Source organism: Oryctolagus cuniculus, chromosome Y, assembly GCF_051225735.1.
Source record: "Oryctolagus cuniculus isolate XC-2025 breed Fujian yellow rabbit chromosome Y, ASM5122573v1, whole genome shotgun sequence".
NCBI classification, from domain to species: Eukaryota; Metazoa; Chordata; class Mammalia; order Lagomorpha; family Leporidae; genus Oryctolagus; species Oryctolagus cuniculus.
The window spans coordinates 18335500-18354457 of record NC_142889.1 but is presented as its reverse complement, the minus strand read 5'-3'; the positions used below and the strand labels follow the sequence as shown (position 1 = coordinate 18354457).

The 18958-nt window shown below is 41.1% G+C and overlaps 1 pseudogene; it reads left to right on the top strand.

The window, feature by feature from the left end:
- The first annotated feature begins 1148 nt into the window (after window positions 1-1148).
- Window positions 1149-17754, top strand: LOC149119316 (N-alpha-acetyltransferase 30 pseudogene; annotated as a pseudogene).
- Window positions 17755-18958: the final 1204 nt, after the last annotated feature.

Below are 18958 nucleotides of genomic sequence, written 5' to 3'. Positions count from 1 at the left end.
TGGGGTGGTGGCATGTGCAGTGGGATGTCAGTCAGTGGCTGGGGTGTGTTTCAGGGGCTGTGGCAGGAAGTTAGATGCTGGCAGAGGCATCTCTCAAAATCCAAAGAGATGGGCTAGTGCCTTTGCATAGTGGGTAAAGCCACCATCTGCAGTGCCTGCATCCCATATGGGTGCTGGCTGGAGTCCTGGTTGCTCCACTTCTGATCCAGCTCCCTGCAAATGGCCTAGGAAAGCAGAAGACATTGGTCTAGATGCTTGGACTCCTGCACCTACATGAGAGACATGGAAAAAGCTCCTGGCTCCCGGCTTCAGATAGGCCCAGCTACAGGCATTGAGTTCATTTGGGGAGTGAAGCAATGGGTTGAAGATTCTCTCTCTCTCTCTCTCTCTTTCTCTCCCTCTCTCTCCCTCAACTCTGCCTTTCAAATAAGTAAAGTAATCTTAAAAAAAAAGAAGCCAAAGAGAGATTCTCACAGGGAGAACTCATACAACTCCACATGCTTCATTCAGAGATCTGACCTTCTTGTTTGATGTTGCTTTTATTGGCTCCATTACGACCATGTGGCTCTGCATGGCTGTGACAGGTCCCTTAACACACTGCTACCATTTCTGGTACCTGCAACAGTGATCACAATTTGCCAAGGCTGGAGATATGCTTTCAGCAACATATCTGTTTATTGCCAACAGGACCCCAAATACAGACATCAATATTATGGTCAGGACAAGATGGGCTCTAAATCCCTGAACTTCCTGGATTTGAAAAACCCATTTTTTTGATACACAGGCATAGAGGCCTTTAACACTACCTGGTTCCCATTATGAATCACATGTGAGACCATATGGAACTTGGACAGCTCCTGCAACCTCAGTAATGGGATCGCCATGGCTGGGATGTGCTCTACCCACTACCTGACTGGTGCCACTGGTGGCAGCTCCATTCATAGGCCACAAGGACCTGATTCTTTTTGCCAATGTAGGGATTGTCAGTGACACTGCCTCTTAAACAGGCTGAATAAGGAGCACAGTGATTGTCCTAGTCTCCTCAAACAGTGGTGGTGGTGGATCCAGTACCCACTAGGCAATCACTATCCAATTTACTATGAGCAGTCCTGCCATCTACAGAGCCTACTCCTGTCCATCCTGACACAATGCACTATGGAGCTAAGTGCCTCTGCCCTCAACAGACTGACAGCCCTGTAAACCAGATGAAGGCCCTGACCTGCCTGCTGCACAGCAGCTGTCCACGTTTAACTGGAGGAGCCCAGACATCCATCCATGTCTCTGCTTTGGGGACTTGGAACTATTTATACCATATTGCTGTTGCTGCCCATGTTCTGAAACTCAGCACATGCCACTGTCATCCTTTACATAAAATCACATCAGGAGATTCCCTCATCATCAACATTCCACCCTGCTCTCTGCTACCTGATGCTCATCTGACAGCTGTTGTCACAGGCCTGTTGGGTCTGACAGCTGCACCTGGTGGGCTGGGAGGAGATAGAACAGGTATTAACAATCCCAGCTGGCCGGACATCCCCTTTCCACCACGAGGCTTTGCTCACCATGGGTGTGGCAAGCTGCTTTTTAGTAAATTATTTATTTTTGACATGAAACACTGTCAAATGCCAGACTCTCTGAGAGACCCAGCCAGCAACCCTCTCTCTCCTCAGACTCAGAGGCTCAGTGGTGAGGAGCAGTCTTGTTGAATATTCAGGGAACATTGGGGCAAAGCCCTAAGGGACCTCTCTCCCAGTTTCCTCACATTTGAGTGTATGGCCCACCCCAGCTGTCTGAAGGCCTCCATCAGCCCCTGCCTCTTGCTGCCCCTCTGTCTCAGAATCCCTGCATCTCCCTCTTCCATCCCACAACAAGATCTGGAACAGGTGGCCAGCAGGCAAGGACACCGTGGACCACATGGGGTAGACACAGAAACATACACATTTGTCATGGAATGTGTTCCATGCTGTTTCCTCACAGCTAATGTTAGACCTGTGTTTCCTTCCATACCCACAGTTACTACACTCCCTACTGCCATGATGCCATTTTTCTTCCTGCCAATCTGGGAAGGGGCCAGGCAGGGACCTCTCCCTTGTAGTAAGGAAAAATAGAAAGATAAAATCGGCAAAAGAGGAAATGTATGTTTCAAACAATAAGAATGGTATATAAAATGTAACAGCATGTGATTTTACAAAGTTACAAAAGCACTTTTATAGTATTATATTCAAGATTTATCAGTTGGACACCATAACAAAATTCAGACCAGTAACTTTATTCTTCTATTGTTGGTTCTGAAAAAAGGCAATAAAGTATAGGTTAAATGGGTGGAATATCTCTGAAAGTGGAGACTGAAGTTATATCATGCACTGCCTTTAAGGGTGAATACTTACATAATTGAACAGTAAGGAAGATATTTTTCACTATATTAACAGCTTAAAAATAAATAAAAATATTTCAATCATTAGAATATTAAAGTTAATGCATCTTAACCCCATCACACCACATTCCTTTGTCAACCTCCCAAATTCACCACCTCTGTATATGGGAAAATTATTTTTGCTTAAAACTATGCACACTATAGTATAATGATTTTTATTTTCATTATCTATTTTGATTTTTTGCTTTGTTTCAGTTTGTATGTTTTCAAACACATTTATTTTCCATTTATAATCAGATCTTAGCCCTATGACTTTATGTTAATTTCCATTGTAATACCTTCAAATGTGTTAATATTTGACTTTTATTTTTAACTCATTTTTGTATTTTTTATTTTTAAATACAGCACACAGATTTAATTATGATAATTTTGTTATATTTGTTTCTGTGTGTCAACATGACTTGCATGGTATCTGTTAGCACATCCTGTTTAACTATTACTGTAGTTCAAAGTATTTGAACAAAAATCTCTGTTGTGATGTATTCTCTTGAAAAACTAAGGTGAAAATGGAAGTCATTGAGATAATTTCCTTGGAATGTTCATTATAATGGAGGAAGCTTATGCTGCAAAATCATTTTCCTTATTCCTTCCTGAAACACAGTGTGTTGGTCATACAGCAGCTAATGTGTAGCCATGAGCTAAGAATATAGGGAATGTAAGTCACATTATCAAGATCATGTCACTTTTATACTCTCAGATTACCATATTAGCCACAGATCAAGCAATTTAGGGAGCTTTATTACATAGGAAAAATACCAATGATTTCGATAAGCCCATTGGATCAATTTTCCATATATGTAGGTTTATTCTTAACTGAAGAGAAACAATATATCCTTTTTATTTTGTTTAGTAAGCACAATTGTCATCAGTCAAGCCCCTCATCTCCTACCCAGGTTGTCCCTTATGGTACTTTAGTCTCCCACAAATGAGGCATGAAGTCTCTCTGATATTAAGGAAAAGACTTCCCAGTGTGTGTACCCCTTTAGCTTCAACACAATCCTAATATTACTTCAGGAATATAACTATGAGAAAGATATATCAAGTAATATAGATAGCTTGTAGACTATAATAATACTATTTTAAAGTTTCTAAAATGATGTTTGCTGTTCCTTCTATCAGTTGTATTAAAAGGCACTTAATTAAAATTAATCTAAATAAAAATAGCAGTTATGTTCACTTGTTCATGAATTCACTTTTGTAATCTTCTTTTTTGCAATAAACACATGTCTAGAGAAAGTAGTTTTCAAGATGTTTCCTAAAACAAATTTCCTTTAGCTTAAGAGATAGTAGTCTGAAAACTAGAGAAAATAAGGAAAGATAATATAATTTAAATAAATAACTGTGAGAGGGCATAATAACACTTGGCTGTTAATTGTGCATGCACAATTCCAGCTAGTAATACCTGGCTCATTTTGTTCCTTATTATGTATTGTTATCTGCAAAATAGTTGTTATCTTAAGGTAAGTGTTATAGCACAGTAGGTTAAGCTGACACTTAGAATGCACACATCAATCCAGGTTCCTGATAATTTATTGTGAGAAGCAGATACTGGCCCAAGTACATGGGTTGCTGCCATCTACATAGGAGACCTGGATGAAGTTGCTTCTTCTTGGCTTTGGCCTGGCCCAGCTCCAGCTGCAGCTCTTCAGGGCATTTGGAGAATGAAACTGAAAAGCTTCTCTCTCTCTCTCTCTCTCTCTCTCTCTCTCTCTCTCTCTCCCCTCTCCCCTCTCCCCACTCTCCTCTCTCCTCTCTCCTCTCTCTGTTCTTCCCTCTCTTTCTCTCTCTACCTCTCCCTCTGTATCTTTCTGTTTCTCCATTTCTAACATCCTATCCTTCCAAAAATAAATACCTTTATAATAGAATATCCAATATAGCCATAGAAATACTTCTATTTTATATTTTTGTGCAGAAATTAAAGCTGAAAGCAGTGTTTGACATGATTTGTTTACCTTTGTATAGAGTAAAATTGCTGTAATTTTCCCAGTGCATTTCTGTATTTATTTAAAAGTCCAAGAGCATTTATCAATATAATTTTTCAAAAAAAAAAAACAGGAATTCAGGCACAACCCATGTAATATTTACAATAAATTAGTAAAGGAAATGTTGATGCTGGCTTAGGTACTGAGAGTTTGTTGGGTTTTATGAGCTAAAAAGGGTGTGTATCATCAAGAACTATGCATATGGATGCTGTTAGGCTCAAAGAAAAGAGCTTATCCAAAATTTTGCCATTTGAAAAATTATTGTCTTTTACTTTAGGCCCACAATCTAGATATAGATGACAAAAAGAATTCCTAAAGTGTAGAGAACATTTTTGCTTCAGTAACTTAAAATGAAATGTGTCAGGTAAAGAGGACACTAGGGTCCTACAAAAGTAGAGTTAGAAGACACCATTTTTCACAGAGGTGTGTTACTTTGAAGCACTAGGCATTGCAGTGAGATTTCCTCACCCTCACACAATCAGCTTTAAAATATGTTCTCTAATATTATTGTGCCTTTTATTTCAATGTGTGTGTGTGTGTGTGTGTGTGTGTGTGTGTGTGTGTGTGTGTGTGTTTGGGATGAGAAATGGTAACAAGGACTGATCAGTCTAGTGATGGTTCTCTGGGATATCCAGAGTTGATATTAAAGTCAATGGGATGACTGAGGTCAAAATCAAAGAGGTGGAGATCAGTTAGTGAACAGATGCTTTACATGAATCAGAGCAATTCCACTTCTAGTTAGAAATCTAGCAATAATCTGGGTTAGGTACAGAGAAGTCATGGATAAGGATATGCATAACAGTGTTTTTTATGATATCAAAAAATCATGGAAATAGCCCAAAATGTCACCATTGTTAGAGTGAACAAACTAATCAGCACATATTCATGTAGTAAAGACTGCACAGTGAAAATGAATCAACAAGACGTATGTCTACTCTGATGAATCCTAAAAAGTATATTACGGAAGCAAGTTGGATTTGGCACCATGTGATTTTTTTCATAAACAAAATGCAAAATAAGAAAATATTAAACAATATCACTTAAAGAATGTTTATAGTTGGGTGGAAGAAACCTGACAGGCTGCCTCCCTGTGCAGGAGAGAACAACCCACTTAAAGAATGATTATCATAAAATCAAAGAGAGTGACTTCCACTGGGGAAGAATTGTAACAGAGAGGTAGGAAAAGGTTTCCAAAGTATAGTAACATTTAAATTTGTAATTTGGTTAGTGGATTCATCAATGCTTGCAATGCACATATTGTAAATTATATACAAAATATAGAACACTAGTATTGGCTCTCTTTTATTGTGTGTTGTCTCCTGGAATTTTCAGAGTATCAGGGACTACTATTACTTCATTTTATATAAGGGTAAATTTTGGTATGGTTACCTGGTCAAAGCCATATGGGGTAAATTATCCATGAATTCTCCATTAACACACAGGATGGCTGCTTTTGATTTATTCCATAACATTCAATGGACCTGGTAGAATTATCTTTCACTGTTTCCTTAAGATACACCAAGGTGGTAAATTATATGGAATACTTGAGGGCAGAATTTGAAGGCTTTCTGGGTTGAGTTGTTCCACATGTATCAAATATGCAGACTCACTATTGTGAACAAAAATATTTGCCACATAATTAATACATTTTCAAAAATTTCTCTACCAGGAGATGATTTCAACATCTTTTTTCCACTTTTCTATTTCCAATTTGGTTTTCTACTTCTCAGAGTACTCTTTACTTGGCTCTATTCATCCTTAAATATTATTTAATAACCTTTCACAATATTGTGCATAGTAACAAATATTAGTTTTAAAGATAACTTTTTTTGTATCCAAGGTAGAGTGGCAACATCTTGCTTAGCAGAGGACAACAAGCAAGTAATAAACAATTAAATTATAAAGATAGAAACTTTAGGTATAATTTATTTTTACATGATGAAACTAAGGCCCAGAGAAGTGGTACCATTGACATGAAATATGCAAATGATATGATCAAGGCCTAATTTCTAATTCTGTATGACATAGAAATGCTTTGAACAACTTTAAAAAGTAGATTTTATTTTTGACTTGATAATGAATAAGGATACCCCTTAGTTTCTCTTTACTCACACCTTTTCAAATTCCTTTCCTGTTACATTGTGTGGGACCTTCACTTCAGAAACACTTTAAGCCACCAAAAGATATATGTGTTTGATATCTCATCTACATCAGTGACAAAGATAACTTTGAATGGTTGTCATCCCGTATATTCACATTAAGAATTTTTTGTTTGTTCTACTTAATAATATTGGTTGAATTCTGTAATTAATACACAGTTATTCTTAAGTGTTGAAATTTAACTGAAAAGTGATCCCTGTTAAATATAAGAGTGGGAATAAGAGAGGGAAGAGATGTACAATTTGGGACATGCTCAAGCTGACTTGCCCCAAATGGTAGACTTAGAAACATTCCAGGGGACTCCAATTCAATCCCATCAAGGTGGCATGTACCAATGCCATCCCACTAGTCCATTTGATCAATTTCTGTTCACAATTGATCATAATGATAGGACTAAGAGTCAAAGGGATCACATAAACAAGACTAGTGTCTGAAAATACTAACTGATAGAATAAAAAAGGGAGAGAACGATCCAACATGGGAAGCAGGATACACAGCAGACTCATAGAATGGCAGATGTCCTAAACAGCACTCTGGCCTCAGAATCAGCCCTTAAGGCATTTGGATCTGGCTGAAGAGCCCATGAGAGTATTTTAGGCATGGAAAGCCAAGACACTCTGGAAAAAAAAATGACCTAAATGAAAGATCTCTGCGAGTGAGATCCCAGTGGAAAGAACAGGTCATCAAAGAAGGAGGTACCTTTCTCTGAAGGGAGGAGAGAACTGCCACTTTGACTATGACCTTGTCTAAATATGATCACAGTTGGTGAACTCAAAAGACCTCCATAGCCTTGGCAACTCATGACTAGAGCATAAACAAGAGTGTCAATTTGTTAAGTCAACAACAGGAGTCACTGTGCACTTACTCCTCATGTAGGATCTCTGTCCTTAATGTGCTGTACATTGTGATTTAATGTTATAACTAGTAGTCAAATAGTATTTTTCACTTTGTGTTTCTATGTGGGTGCAAACTGTTGAAATATTTTCTTAATATATACTAAACTGATCTTCTGTATATAAAGAGAATTGAAAATGAATCTTGATGTGAATGGAAGGGGAGAGGGAGAGGGAAAGGGGAGGGTTGTGGGTGGGAGGGAAGGTAAGGGGTGAAAGCCATTGTAATCCATATGCTGTACTTTGGAAATTTAGATTCATTAAATAAAAGTTTAAAAAAAGAAAATTAGGCAAAAAAAATGTTAGAAAAGAGTATACATACGTTTTGTGGATTAAGCAGGAAATTATTTGAAAGAAAATATTATGTTTAATTTGTAAGGATCAATTAATACATCCATGAAATAGCAAATTTGCACTGACAGTCTTGGTGAAAATTTGGGAAGCTGGAATCTCAGAGCTACTTGCTATATCACACTTTTCTTGAGAATAAAACATTGGAGTGTTGCATTAGACTATCTATTCCTCTGTCTGTGGCACTAACATCCCATATGGGTGCTAGTTCTAGTCCTAGTTGCTCCTCTTCCAGTTCAGCTCTCTTCTGTGGCCTGGGAAAGCAGTGGAGGATGGCCCAGGTGCTTGGGCCCCTGTACCTGCATGGGAGACCAGGAGGAAGGATCTGGTTCCTGGCTTTGGATCAGTGCAGCTCTGTCCATTACAGCCATTTGGGGAGTGAACCAATGGAAGGAAGACCTTTCTCCCTGTCTCTCTCTCTCACTATTTATAATTCTGTCCAATAAAATAAAAATCTAAAAAAAAAAAGGAAAGGAAATACTAAAGAAATAAGTGAATGTCTCAATTTTTCAAAAGTATAAATGCACTGCACTTTTTTTTAAAATTTTTTTGACAGGCAGAGTGGACAGTGAGAGAGAGAGACAGAGAGGTCTTCCTTTGCCATTGGTTCACCCTCCAATGGCCGCCGCGGCCATGGCGCTACTGCTGGTACACCGCGCTGATCCAAAAGCAGGAGCCAGGTGCTTTTCCTGGTCTCCCATGCGGGTTCAGGGCCCAAGCACTTGGGCCATCCTCCACTACACTCCCTGGCCAGAGCAGAGAGCTGGCCTGGAAGAGGGGCAACCGGGACAGAATCCGGTGCCCGACCGGGACTAAAACCCAGTGTGCTGGCACTGCAGGTGGAGTATTAGCCTATTGAGCTGTGGTGCCGGCCCACTGCACTTTCATTACAATGAAATACATAAAGCAGCTACCTTATGAAAAGAAAAGCTTTAACTCAATTTTGGATACCCCATGTCCAAATGACATAACACAGACCCCTCTGATAAGAGTCTGATGCTAATAGCTAAGCCTATATGGAAGAAAGATCACAGGGTGAGGAGGAAAAAGAATTGGAACAGATCAGGCTTTTACAACAAGCTTCTCATGAAGACTGAAAAGGTCACATGGAAACAACCTTCCAAGTGTATCCATCCACAGGACCCCACTTCATAAAGTACCTAAGTTCCCTGGTAACACTACTTTTGATGTATCTCTTAAGTTTTATATTGCATATTCATTTTTCTTATGAATATTTTGATTCCTCCTTTTTTTGACAGGCAGAGTGGACAGTGAGAGAGAGAGAGACAGAGAGAAAGGTCTTCCTTTGCAGTTGGTTCACCCTCCAATGGCTGCCGCGGCCAGCGCGCTGTGGCCGGCACACCACACTGATCTGATGGTAGGAGCCAGGTACTCATCCTGGTCTCCCATGGGGTGCAGGGCCCAAGTACTTGGGCCATCCTCCACTGCACTCCTGGGCCACAGCAGAGAGCTGTCCTGGAAGAGGGCAACCAGGACAGAATCCAGCACCCTTACCGGGACTAGAACCCGGTGTGCCAGCGCCGCAAGGTGGAGGATTAGCCTAGTGAGCTGTGGCACTGGCCCTTGATTCTTCCTTTTGATTTATATTATGACCCACTCTTCATTCAGGAGCATGTTGTTCAATCTCCATATATTTGAATATTTTCAAGAGATTCTTAAGTTGTTAATTTCCTGTCTTGCTCCATTGTGGTTAGATAACATACATGGTATGATTTCAATTTTTTTTAATTTGATGAAACTTGCTTTATGGCCTAGCATATGGTCTATCTAGAGAAAGTTACATGTGCTGATGAAAAGAATGCATATTATTCAACTCTAGGATGAAATGTTCTGTATAGATATCAGATACATTTGGTCCGTAGTGTAGTAAGCTCTGTTTGTTGATTTTTTTGTCTAGTTGATCTATCCATTGATGAAAGTGGGGTGTCAAAGCCCCCCATTAATTTTGTACCTTAAGCAAATTGGGTATAGAAGGAACATTCCTCAACACCATCAGATGACAAGTCCACAGTCAACATCGTATTGAATGGGCAAAAGTTGGATACCATCAAATTAATGGAGGACAATATCTGGGGAAATGCTACAAGACATTGGCATAAGCAAAGACTTCTTTTTTTTTTAGTGTTATTCACAGTATTTCTTTTTTTTAAACTTTTATTTAATGCATATAAATTTCCAAAGTACAATTTATGGATTACAATGGCTTCCCCCACATACCATCCCTCCCACCCACAACCCTCCTCTTTCCCACTCGCTCTCCCCTTCCATTCACATCAAGATTCATTTTCGATTATCTTAATATACAGAAGATCAGCTTAGTATACATTAAGTATGGATTTCAACAGTTTGCTCCCACACAGAAACATAAAGTGAAAAATAATAGATGATTTTTTTTAAATGATGATGAAATCAGAGCAGACCTATTGTCATGTTTAATCCCAGTGAGAGTCAAGTTGGTCAAGTTGGGAGTTGATAATTTCTTTTTTTTTTTTTTACAGAGGATCAGTTTAGTATGCATTAAGTAAGGATTTCAACAGTTTGCACCCCCATAGAAACACAAAGTGAAATATATTGTTTGAGTACTCATTATAGCATTAAATCTCAATGTACAGCACATTAAGGATAGAGATCCTACATGAGGAGTAAGTGCACAGTGACTCCTGTTGTTGACTTTACCAATTGACACTCCTGTCTATGGCATCAGTAATCTCCCCATGCTCCAGTCACGAGTTTCCAAGGCTATGGAAGCCCTCTGAGTTCTCCGACTCTTATCTTGTTTAGACAAGGTCATAGTCAAAGTGGAAGTTCTCTCCTCCCTTCAGAGAAAGGTACCTCCTTCTTTGATGACCTGTTCTTTCCACTGGCATCTCACTCACAGAGATCTTTTGCCAGAGTGTCTTGGCTTTCCATGCCTGAAATACTCTCATGAGCTTTTCAGCCAGCTCCGAATGCCTTTAGGGCTGATTCTGAGGCCAGAGTGCTATTTAGGACATCTGCCATTCTATGAGTCTGCTGAGTATCTCACTTCCCATGTTGGATCACTCTCCCCTTTATTTACTCCATCAGTTAGCGTTAGCAGGTACTAGACTTGTCTATGTGCTCCCTTTGACTCCCAGTCCCTCCACCATGACCAACTGTGAACTGAAACTGATCACCTGGAACAGTGAGATGGCATTGGTACATGCCACCTCAATGGGATTGAATTGGAATCCCCTGGTATGCTTCTAACTCCACCACTTGGGGCAAGGCAGCCTGAGCATGTCCCAAATTATACATCTCTTCCCTCTCCCATTCCCATCACCATGTTCAACAGGGATCACATTTCAGTTAATTTTCAACACTTAAGAATAACTGTGCATCAATTACAGATCTAAACCAGTCATATTAAGTAGAACAGATAAAAAAACTACTAAGAGGGATAATGTATTAAGTTGTTCATTAACAGTCAGGGCTATGCTGATCAAGCCACCATTTAAGCATAAGCAAAGACTTCTTAGGAACCACTCCAGAAGCAAAGGCAATCAAAATAAAAATAGACAATTGGGATTATGTTAAGAAGTTTCTGGGGGTGAGGATTGTGTATGATTTATTTTGAAAGTCATAGTTACAGAGAGTGAGGGGGAGACAAACAGGGAGATTTTCCATTCCCTGGTTAACTCCCCAAATGGCCACAATGGCCAGCACTAGCCCAGGATGAAACCAGGACCCAGGAGCTTCATCCAGGTCTCCCATATAGGTGTCTTGGACCCAAACACTTGGGACATTTTCTACTGCTTTTCTCAGGACAGTAGCTGAAAGCTGGATGGGAAGTGTAGTAGATGGGGCATGAATCATTCTCATATGGGATGTTGGTGTCACAGGCAGCAGCAGCTTTACCCACTATACCACAACATCAGACTCACAAAAATATTTTTAAGTTTTTAACATCATAAGAATTTTTATTTGAAAATAACATATTCTAATGCAAGCCACATTATGTGCATATATTCAATAGTCTTGACCTTACAACTTCAAGCAGGATGAAATCTACCTAAGTTAAGAAAGCATACCATGGAATTACCATCACCTATATTTGAGGTTTAAAGTTATTTTACAGCCAGATGCAATTTCACAAATTGCATAAGTCTGATGAGATTATTATATATAGTAATCAAACATAAACTGTTACAGAACAATTGATATAAAGTTGTAGACAGATACATATGAAGGTAATAATCCTCCCATCTGTAATATTACAAAAGTTATCAGTAATTAACTTACATTATAAAAAGAAAAAATTTATGCTCACAAAACAGAACCTTTACATGTAAAACTCTAGGATTGAAAACAGTAATTTAAGAACTACTGTTCAATCAAAATTTGATTATCATTGACTCAACCTTGTTATTTAAATGCACATTTAAAATAACTTTCTGAAGGTAAATGTTTATTCTATGCTAGGTACAAAATAAAATCTTACAATACACTTCTGTCTCACAAGTTTACAGACAAATCAGTCAGACTGACCACACATCAGCCTGGTAAGTGTTGTCAAAACTATCTTCCCAGGGAACTACTGAGACAGAAGAGAAAACAAAGAGATCTCACCACAGAATATTGTATGAGGACTCCCTGGTTATAAACCAATTCAAAGAAGTCACCAAACATTTTTCAACTGAGTTCATCTGTATACACAGGGACAATGATATATAGTTCATCATTTACTGTTCTTGGGAGAAGAATTCATGTCCATTCACACTCACTCTGCACAAGGCACTGTTAAGGGCTCAGAAAGACAAAGCACATCCCACAGGGCTCCAATGTGGTTAGGGGGTGAAAAGGCTGAGGATCGCTGGACAAATCATCACTTCCAGTGAGTTCACTATCCCTAGCCCTTTAATTTCCTGGCAAGTTCAAAGATTTAAAAAGTGTCTAAACCAAGTCTTATGTTTTGTCATGTATGTTCAGAATGGGATCATTGTGCATCAGAATTACCTGTAATGCTTGGAAGTGCCCAAGCCAGGCCTCACTCAAAGTTTAGTGCTTCAGAATCCTCTAGGAGCCTGGCAGTTCTGAGGCATCTTCCTAGTCAAGAGCTCTTTCATTTTAAAGGCTGCTAACAGAAATGCACATGCTTATTAATAGGAGTACACATATGTCCATTCAACTTGTATTTCTTACCATAAAACTCATCATGTGTCACAGACCCATTTAAAGTTCTCATTAAAAAGACTTCCAGTCAAAACAGGAGAGCAACAGCAAATGGTCCACAGCATTGCTGACCTCAGCTGGCAGAGGCCTTTAGGTGCTGATACTGAACATAATCTGTATGTGTGCATCCTTTTCAGGGGAACAAAAGTGGGGCAAGCCAATCAAGGTTATGAATCCCTAACAATATTTTCAATATTAAACTAACCTCTAAAGTAAAGTCCACTGAATACGGTTACAAATGTGGTAAACTGACACAGCTGGTTCTCTTAATGGATGATTGTCCAAGGTTAGCTCATAGCCATGTTTTCATTTATTGCACCTATAACATGTGACAGATTTCACATCTGGGCCAGTTGCAGAACCTCAGTAAAATGAAAGTAATAGTGCTGCATTGCTGTAGCTACTATTACATAAAAAAAATCAGAAAACTAAGCCTCACAAAGGCATTATTATTATAAAAGCTAGCACAAGTGTAATGTCTCAAAAAAATCCCCATTCATATATAATTTTAACACTAAACCTGGAAGAAATATTTAATATTAAAAGCAATTTTTTCAGAGTACACAACCACAAAGGAGAGTATAAGGATTTGTCATACAGATATTGTGTTACCTTAGGCACCTCACATATAAAATAGGGAAAACAGTGCTACCAGAGGAAAATTTGACTGTTGCATTTGTTGACCCTGTCTAGTTTGAGCGTTTGTAGTTCACCCTAAACTCCCACATGAACCAACGCATGCGCTTCAGCCAATCGCATGCTCAGCCGCCCAGCCCCAGGGTCTGGGAAGAGCACCATGTAGGCTTCTCCCAGTGTGGAGGCCCTGACTGCACCTGGCACTGGGGCCATGAATCTACCTTTCGCGGACAAAACCAGCTTCCTTCCCCGTGACCCCAGGTGTACTCCGCATCCAACACAGGCCATCCCTTCTCCCGCTCACTGCAAGAGCCCAGACTCCTGCATGCTGCCCATGGCAGACACGGACCCTGTTTGAAGGCCGCATTGGCGCCAAATTCGGAGGTAATGTGTAAGAGGGTGTAGCGGGCCTGGAGCACAGACAGGGAAGCGGCTGCGAAGGCTGAACCCGGCACCTTCTTTTGCTAAGAGGCAGTGGCAGCGCTCTCAGTGCATAGAGGCCACTCTCCTCCCTGCCCATGGCCTGGCCAAGCAGGAGGAGGGACCCTGACCGCCCCGAGGATCCAGTGCAGAGCCGGAACCCGGCCATCCTCCTTTAGAGGGCTGGGCCACTCACCTCCATGCCCACGGCTGGGCAAGCAGGAGGGCGCACCCTGACGAGCTCTGCTGGAGGTAATGGCCACATCCCGCCTACCAGTTGCCACCTTTTCCCACCCCTGTCAGCGCTGACATTTTTTATCTCTATGGAAATGGTTGTAGCTGGGCCAGATTCCTCTCCGGCTTCTCCACTTTCTACTCTTGCTTTTTCTATCCTCGTAGGCTGTTCTGTAGTCCCTCTTCCAGCACTTGCTGGCTCCTTGCCCCGCTGCTTCTTGCTGGGCCAATCACCATGTTGTCTGAGGGGAGCATGAGGATAAAATATTTGTGACTTCTTGGAAGTCTTCAAAGAAAGGTCTCTGTAAGTCAAACCAATGGTAACTTTTCCCTTTCCCCATCACTGGTAGACATTGTTTTAGATAATGTTAGTAAAACAATAAAACCACACTTTTGAAGCTGTTGTAGATGCTCTCAAAAGTGCTTTCATACAAACTCTCAGCTCCACTGTGACACTTACCCACCGGCATTTCTTTTCTAGCTAAATTGTTATTAAGCCCTGTCTTCTTGCTTTTGAATAATGAAGGACTTTTCATTTGCTTTTTGGGAGCAAAGGAAGTAAAGAGTAGTGATGTGGGGAATAAAATTTATTAATTTACACATCTCTTTAATCATTATGTAAGGTTACACTTGAAATACAAGGTTAATAAGATCATACTTTCTGCCAATCCATGTATCATTTATTCTTAAATAGTAACTCTAAAAATAAATATACCTTTGAATTTCATTCTCCACAAAATTTAATAGAAGTGTATGTATACATGATACACATAAAAGTGTGTAAATGCAGATTATATTTTAATTAAACTTTATTTTTTCAATTAAATAAAACAAATTTAAGAAATATAATTAGGGCTATTGGTAGGTTTTAAGCATGGAGATTTTTATGTCAGATTTTTAAAAGATCACATAGATTGTTGAGACTAGACAGCAGAGGGTAAGTGTAAATGGTAATACCAGTTAAGAGATAGTAGAAGTTTTTCCAGGGAGAGCTGGTGGTATCTTGAACCAGGGAGGAACAGTGGAGAAACGGAGATCCTCACTGTATTCACAATATATTAAAAAAAACCTCAATCATAAGATTAGTGAGTGATTTTATGTCACAGAGTAGTCATACTTAAATATGACTCCTAGGTTTTTATATTGGGCTGGAAGGTGGTTTTGATTTGCCTGAATAAGGTAAAACATAAAGAGGAGTAAAGTTAGATAAAGTGGTTAGGAATTACTAGTAGAATAGGAAGTTGATAACTTCTGACTTCTTGGCTTATATCCCAGAGAGGAGTGGAGCTGTTCACTTCTCAGAGACATGGCATGGCACAGCATTCACAGCCTTGCCAGTGTTCTTGGTCTTTGTCAGCCTGTTCTTTACTGCTTGATGGCAAATCCACTCCCAAAGTTAGACCCTGATCCTGGAATGGCTTTGTTGATTTGGGCTTCTGTTTCCTCTTCTTCCAAACTCTCAGAACTGCTAATGGTGTCTGACACATAAGTATTGTCTTGTAGTGGCACATCTTCCTCTGCCTTCTGATTCCAGCTGGGTGCTGAGGTTGGTTTCCCATGCATATTCATGTCCAGGAGGTTATAGGCTGAGTCAGGAACCACCTAGCCTCTCTGTTCCTTCACTGGTATCTCTCTCTCTCTCACTCACCCAACCACACACACACACACACACACACACACACAAACCTTCCTTCACTGATACATAACAGTGTAACATATACACACACCCTTCCTACACTGATAGATGGCAGTGTAACACACACACACACACACACTCTTCCTTCACTGATAGATGACAGTGTAACACACACACACACCCTTCCTTCACTGATAGATGACAGTGTAACACACACACACACACACCCTTCCTTCACTGATAGATGACAATGTAACACACACACACACACACACACCCTTACTTCACTGACACATGGCAGTGTAACACACACACACCCTTTCTTCACTGATAGATGGCAGTGTAACACACACACACACACACCCTTCCTTCACTGAGAGATGACAATGTAACACACACACACACACACACACCCTTCCTTCACTGATACATGGCAGTATAACACACATACACACCTTCCCTGATAGATGGCAGTGTATCAGATCAGCTCCCATCGCCAATCTGAAGCCAGGAGCCAGGAGCTTCTTCCTGGTCTCCCATGCAAGTGCAGGGGCCCAAGAAGCTGGGCCATCTTCTACTGCTTTCCCAGGCCATAGCAGAGAGCTAGACTGGAAGAAGGGCAGCCAGGACAAGAACCTGCACCCGCATGGGATGCCAGCACTGCAGGCAGAGGATTAACCAAGTGAGCCAAGGCTCTGCCCCGACTAACAGCATTTTCAATTGAAAATGGGTTCATGAGTGAGAGCTTTGGTGGTGAGGGAGGTGGCGGCAGGAGGGACCAGTGAGGGGAGGGCAGAGGTCCTGCCTGGGCCTAGCGGCCTCCTCCCACCTCCAGCACCTCCAGCCCTGGCTGCAGCCCAGCCTTGCTGCCCCTTCCCAACTACACTTGCCTGCTGTGAGCCTGAAAGCGGTTGCAGGAACCCAGCGGGCTGCCAAGGGGATCTGTGCCTCCACTGCCCTCAGCCACTGCCACAGCAGCCGCAGCTCCATGGATTGATCAGCCCCGAACTGCAACCCCTCAGGGCGGACACCACCCTCAACAGCAAGGTCCAGGGTGTGCACGGCCACCCTGGCAGGAGCTCCAAAGTGACTGCAACAAAAGGAGCTGGGTACCCTCGGGCAAGAGGCCCCCTCACTCCCGCTCCAGGGGTGCAAGAACTGCACCCCCCAGCCCAGCAGAAATGGCATCGAGCAATCCCATGGTGGCCCACAAGGGACTGGACTGGCCAAGGGCGAGGAGGAGCAGGAGGAGGTGTGGCTGCTATCTTTGTCCCTGACCTCAGGCTGCAGTTTAAGAAGCCCCTCAGGCAGGGAGGTTGAGCCAGGGGAGGATCCGATGATAGGATAGGGTAGTTCCAATAGGAATCTGAGCTCCAGATGCTTGATGTGATGAGACTGAGCACCAAAGATCTGTCTGAACCCTACTCCATTTATACTTATAGAGATTTTATCCACAGCTGGCCACAGCTGTGCTTCTTGGCCATCATAGGGGAGGAGTGTGTAGCTGTCATCGTTTGCAAGTTGGATATGCACAAAAAGATGTTCTGCAGAGGTTATATAGCCATGTTAGCTGTGGATTCCAAACCCAGGAGTAATGGCATGGGTACTAACTTGCTTAAGAAAGCTATTTATGCCATGGTTGAAGGAGACTGTGATGAAGTTGCTTTGGAAACAGAAATAACAAATAAGTCTGCTTTGAAACTTTATGAAAATCTTGGTTTTGTTCCAGATAAGAGGCTATTCAGATATTATTTAAATGGAGTCAATGCACTACAACTTAAACTGTGGCTGCATTGAGAAACTGACATCAAGGAGGAAGGGCTAATCATGCAGAGTCGACCTTTGCATGCAATGCACTTTGTACAGAATTGCTTTGCTGGTGGATTTCATAATTTCCATGGAGCTCTTCTCTGTCGGTGTTGCGTTGAGTGTCGCACAATATTTGTACTTTGGCCTGGAGCATTTGTTCTGAAATAAAAGAGATTGTTTTAAACTTCAGGAGTCTTTTGGTATGAAGAAGATATGTCAGTTGATAGCCAAGATTTGTTTGTTAATTTGCAAAGTCTGCTGACAATGCTATTTACCTAGTGATAATTTTATCACAGAACCAGTAAGTGGAACACGGTTTTTGTTCTTAAAAAAGCCACCATAGGCTGGTGCCATGGCTCAATAGGCTAAACCTCTGCCTGTGGCACTGGCACCCTGGGTTCTAGTTCCAGTTGGGCACTGGATTCTGTCCCAGTTGCTCCTCTTCCAGTCCATCTCTCTGCTGTGACCCGGAAGTGCAGTGGAGGATGGCCCAAGTGCTTGGGCCCTGCACCTGCATGGGAAACCAGGAGAAGCACCTGGCTCCTGGCTTTGGATCAGTGCAGTGCGCCAGCCACAGCGGCCATTGGGGGGTGAACCAATGGAAAAGGAAGACCTTTCTGTCTCTCTCTCTCACGGTCCACTCTGCCTGTCAAATAAATAAATAAATAAATAACCACCATAGATGGTAAAGTCTCTAAATATATTAACATTTCACACAATACCTACCATAATTTTCTGAAGGGGGTGAGAGAACAGCTTCAATTTTAGGTTTTATTATTATTTTTCAATATTAAATTTCCCAGTCTTGAATATTGGTACCTCATTGATTAGTGAATGAGAAAGTGTAGAATGGGGTATGTCTTACGAGTAAAGTTAATTAAGTTGTGTCTGCCAGTGCCTGTGTAGATAAAAATGTGTGTCTTCATCTTAGCTTTTGAATGCATGTTGTCTTTTTCTTTCAGGCTTTTACAAGCAAACTTTTGTTTTCATTTAAATTCTAAATTTGGTAATAAATTATTTCAGGGTTTTATAATTTGGATACTTTTTCCAGGTGAGTGACAGAGTGGTTGACTTTAGACGTCCCTTCTTTCATTGCACTAAGAAGTTGAATCTACTTGGAAAACCTTTGAGGAATGGCCCCAAGGGGATGACAAAAGTTGATGGAGGGCCACTGCCATGGCTCATTAGGCTA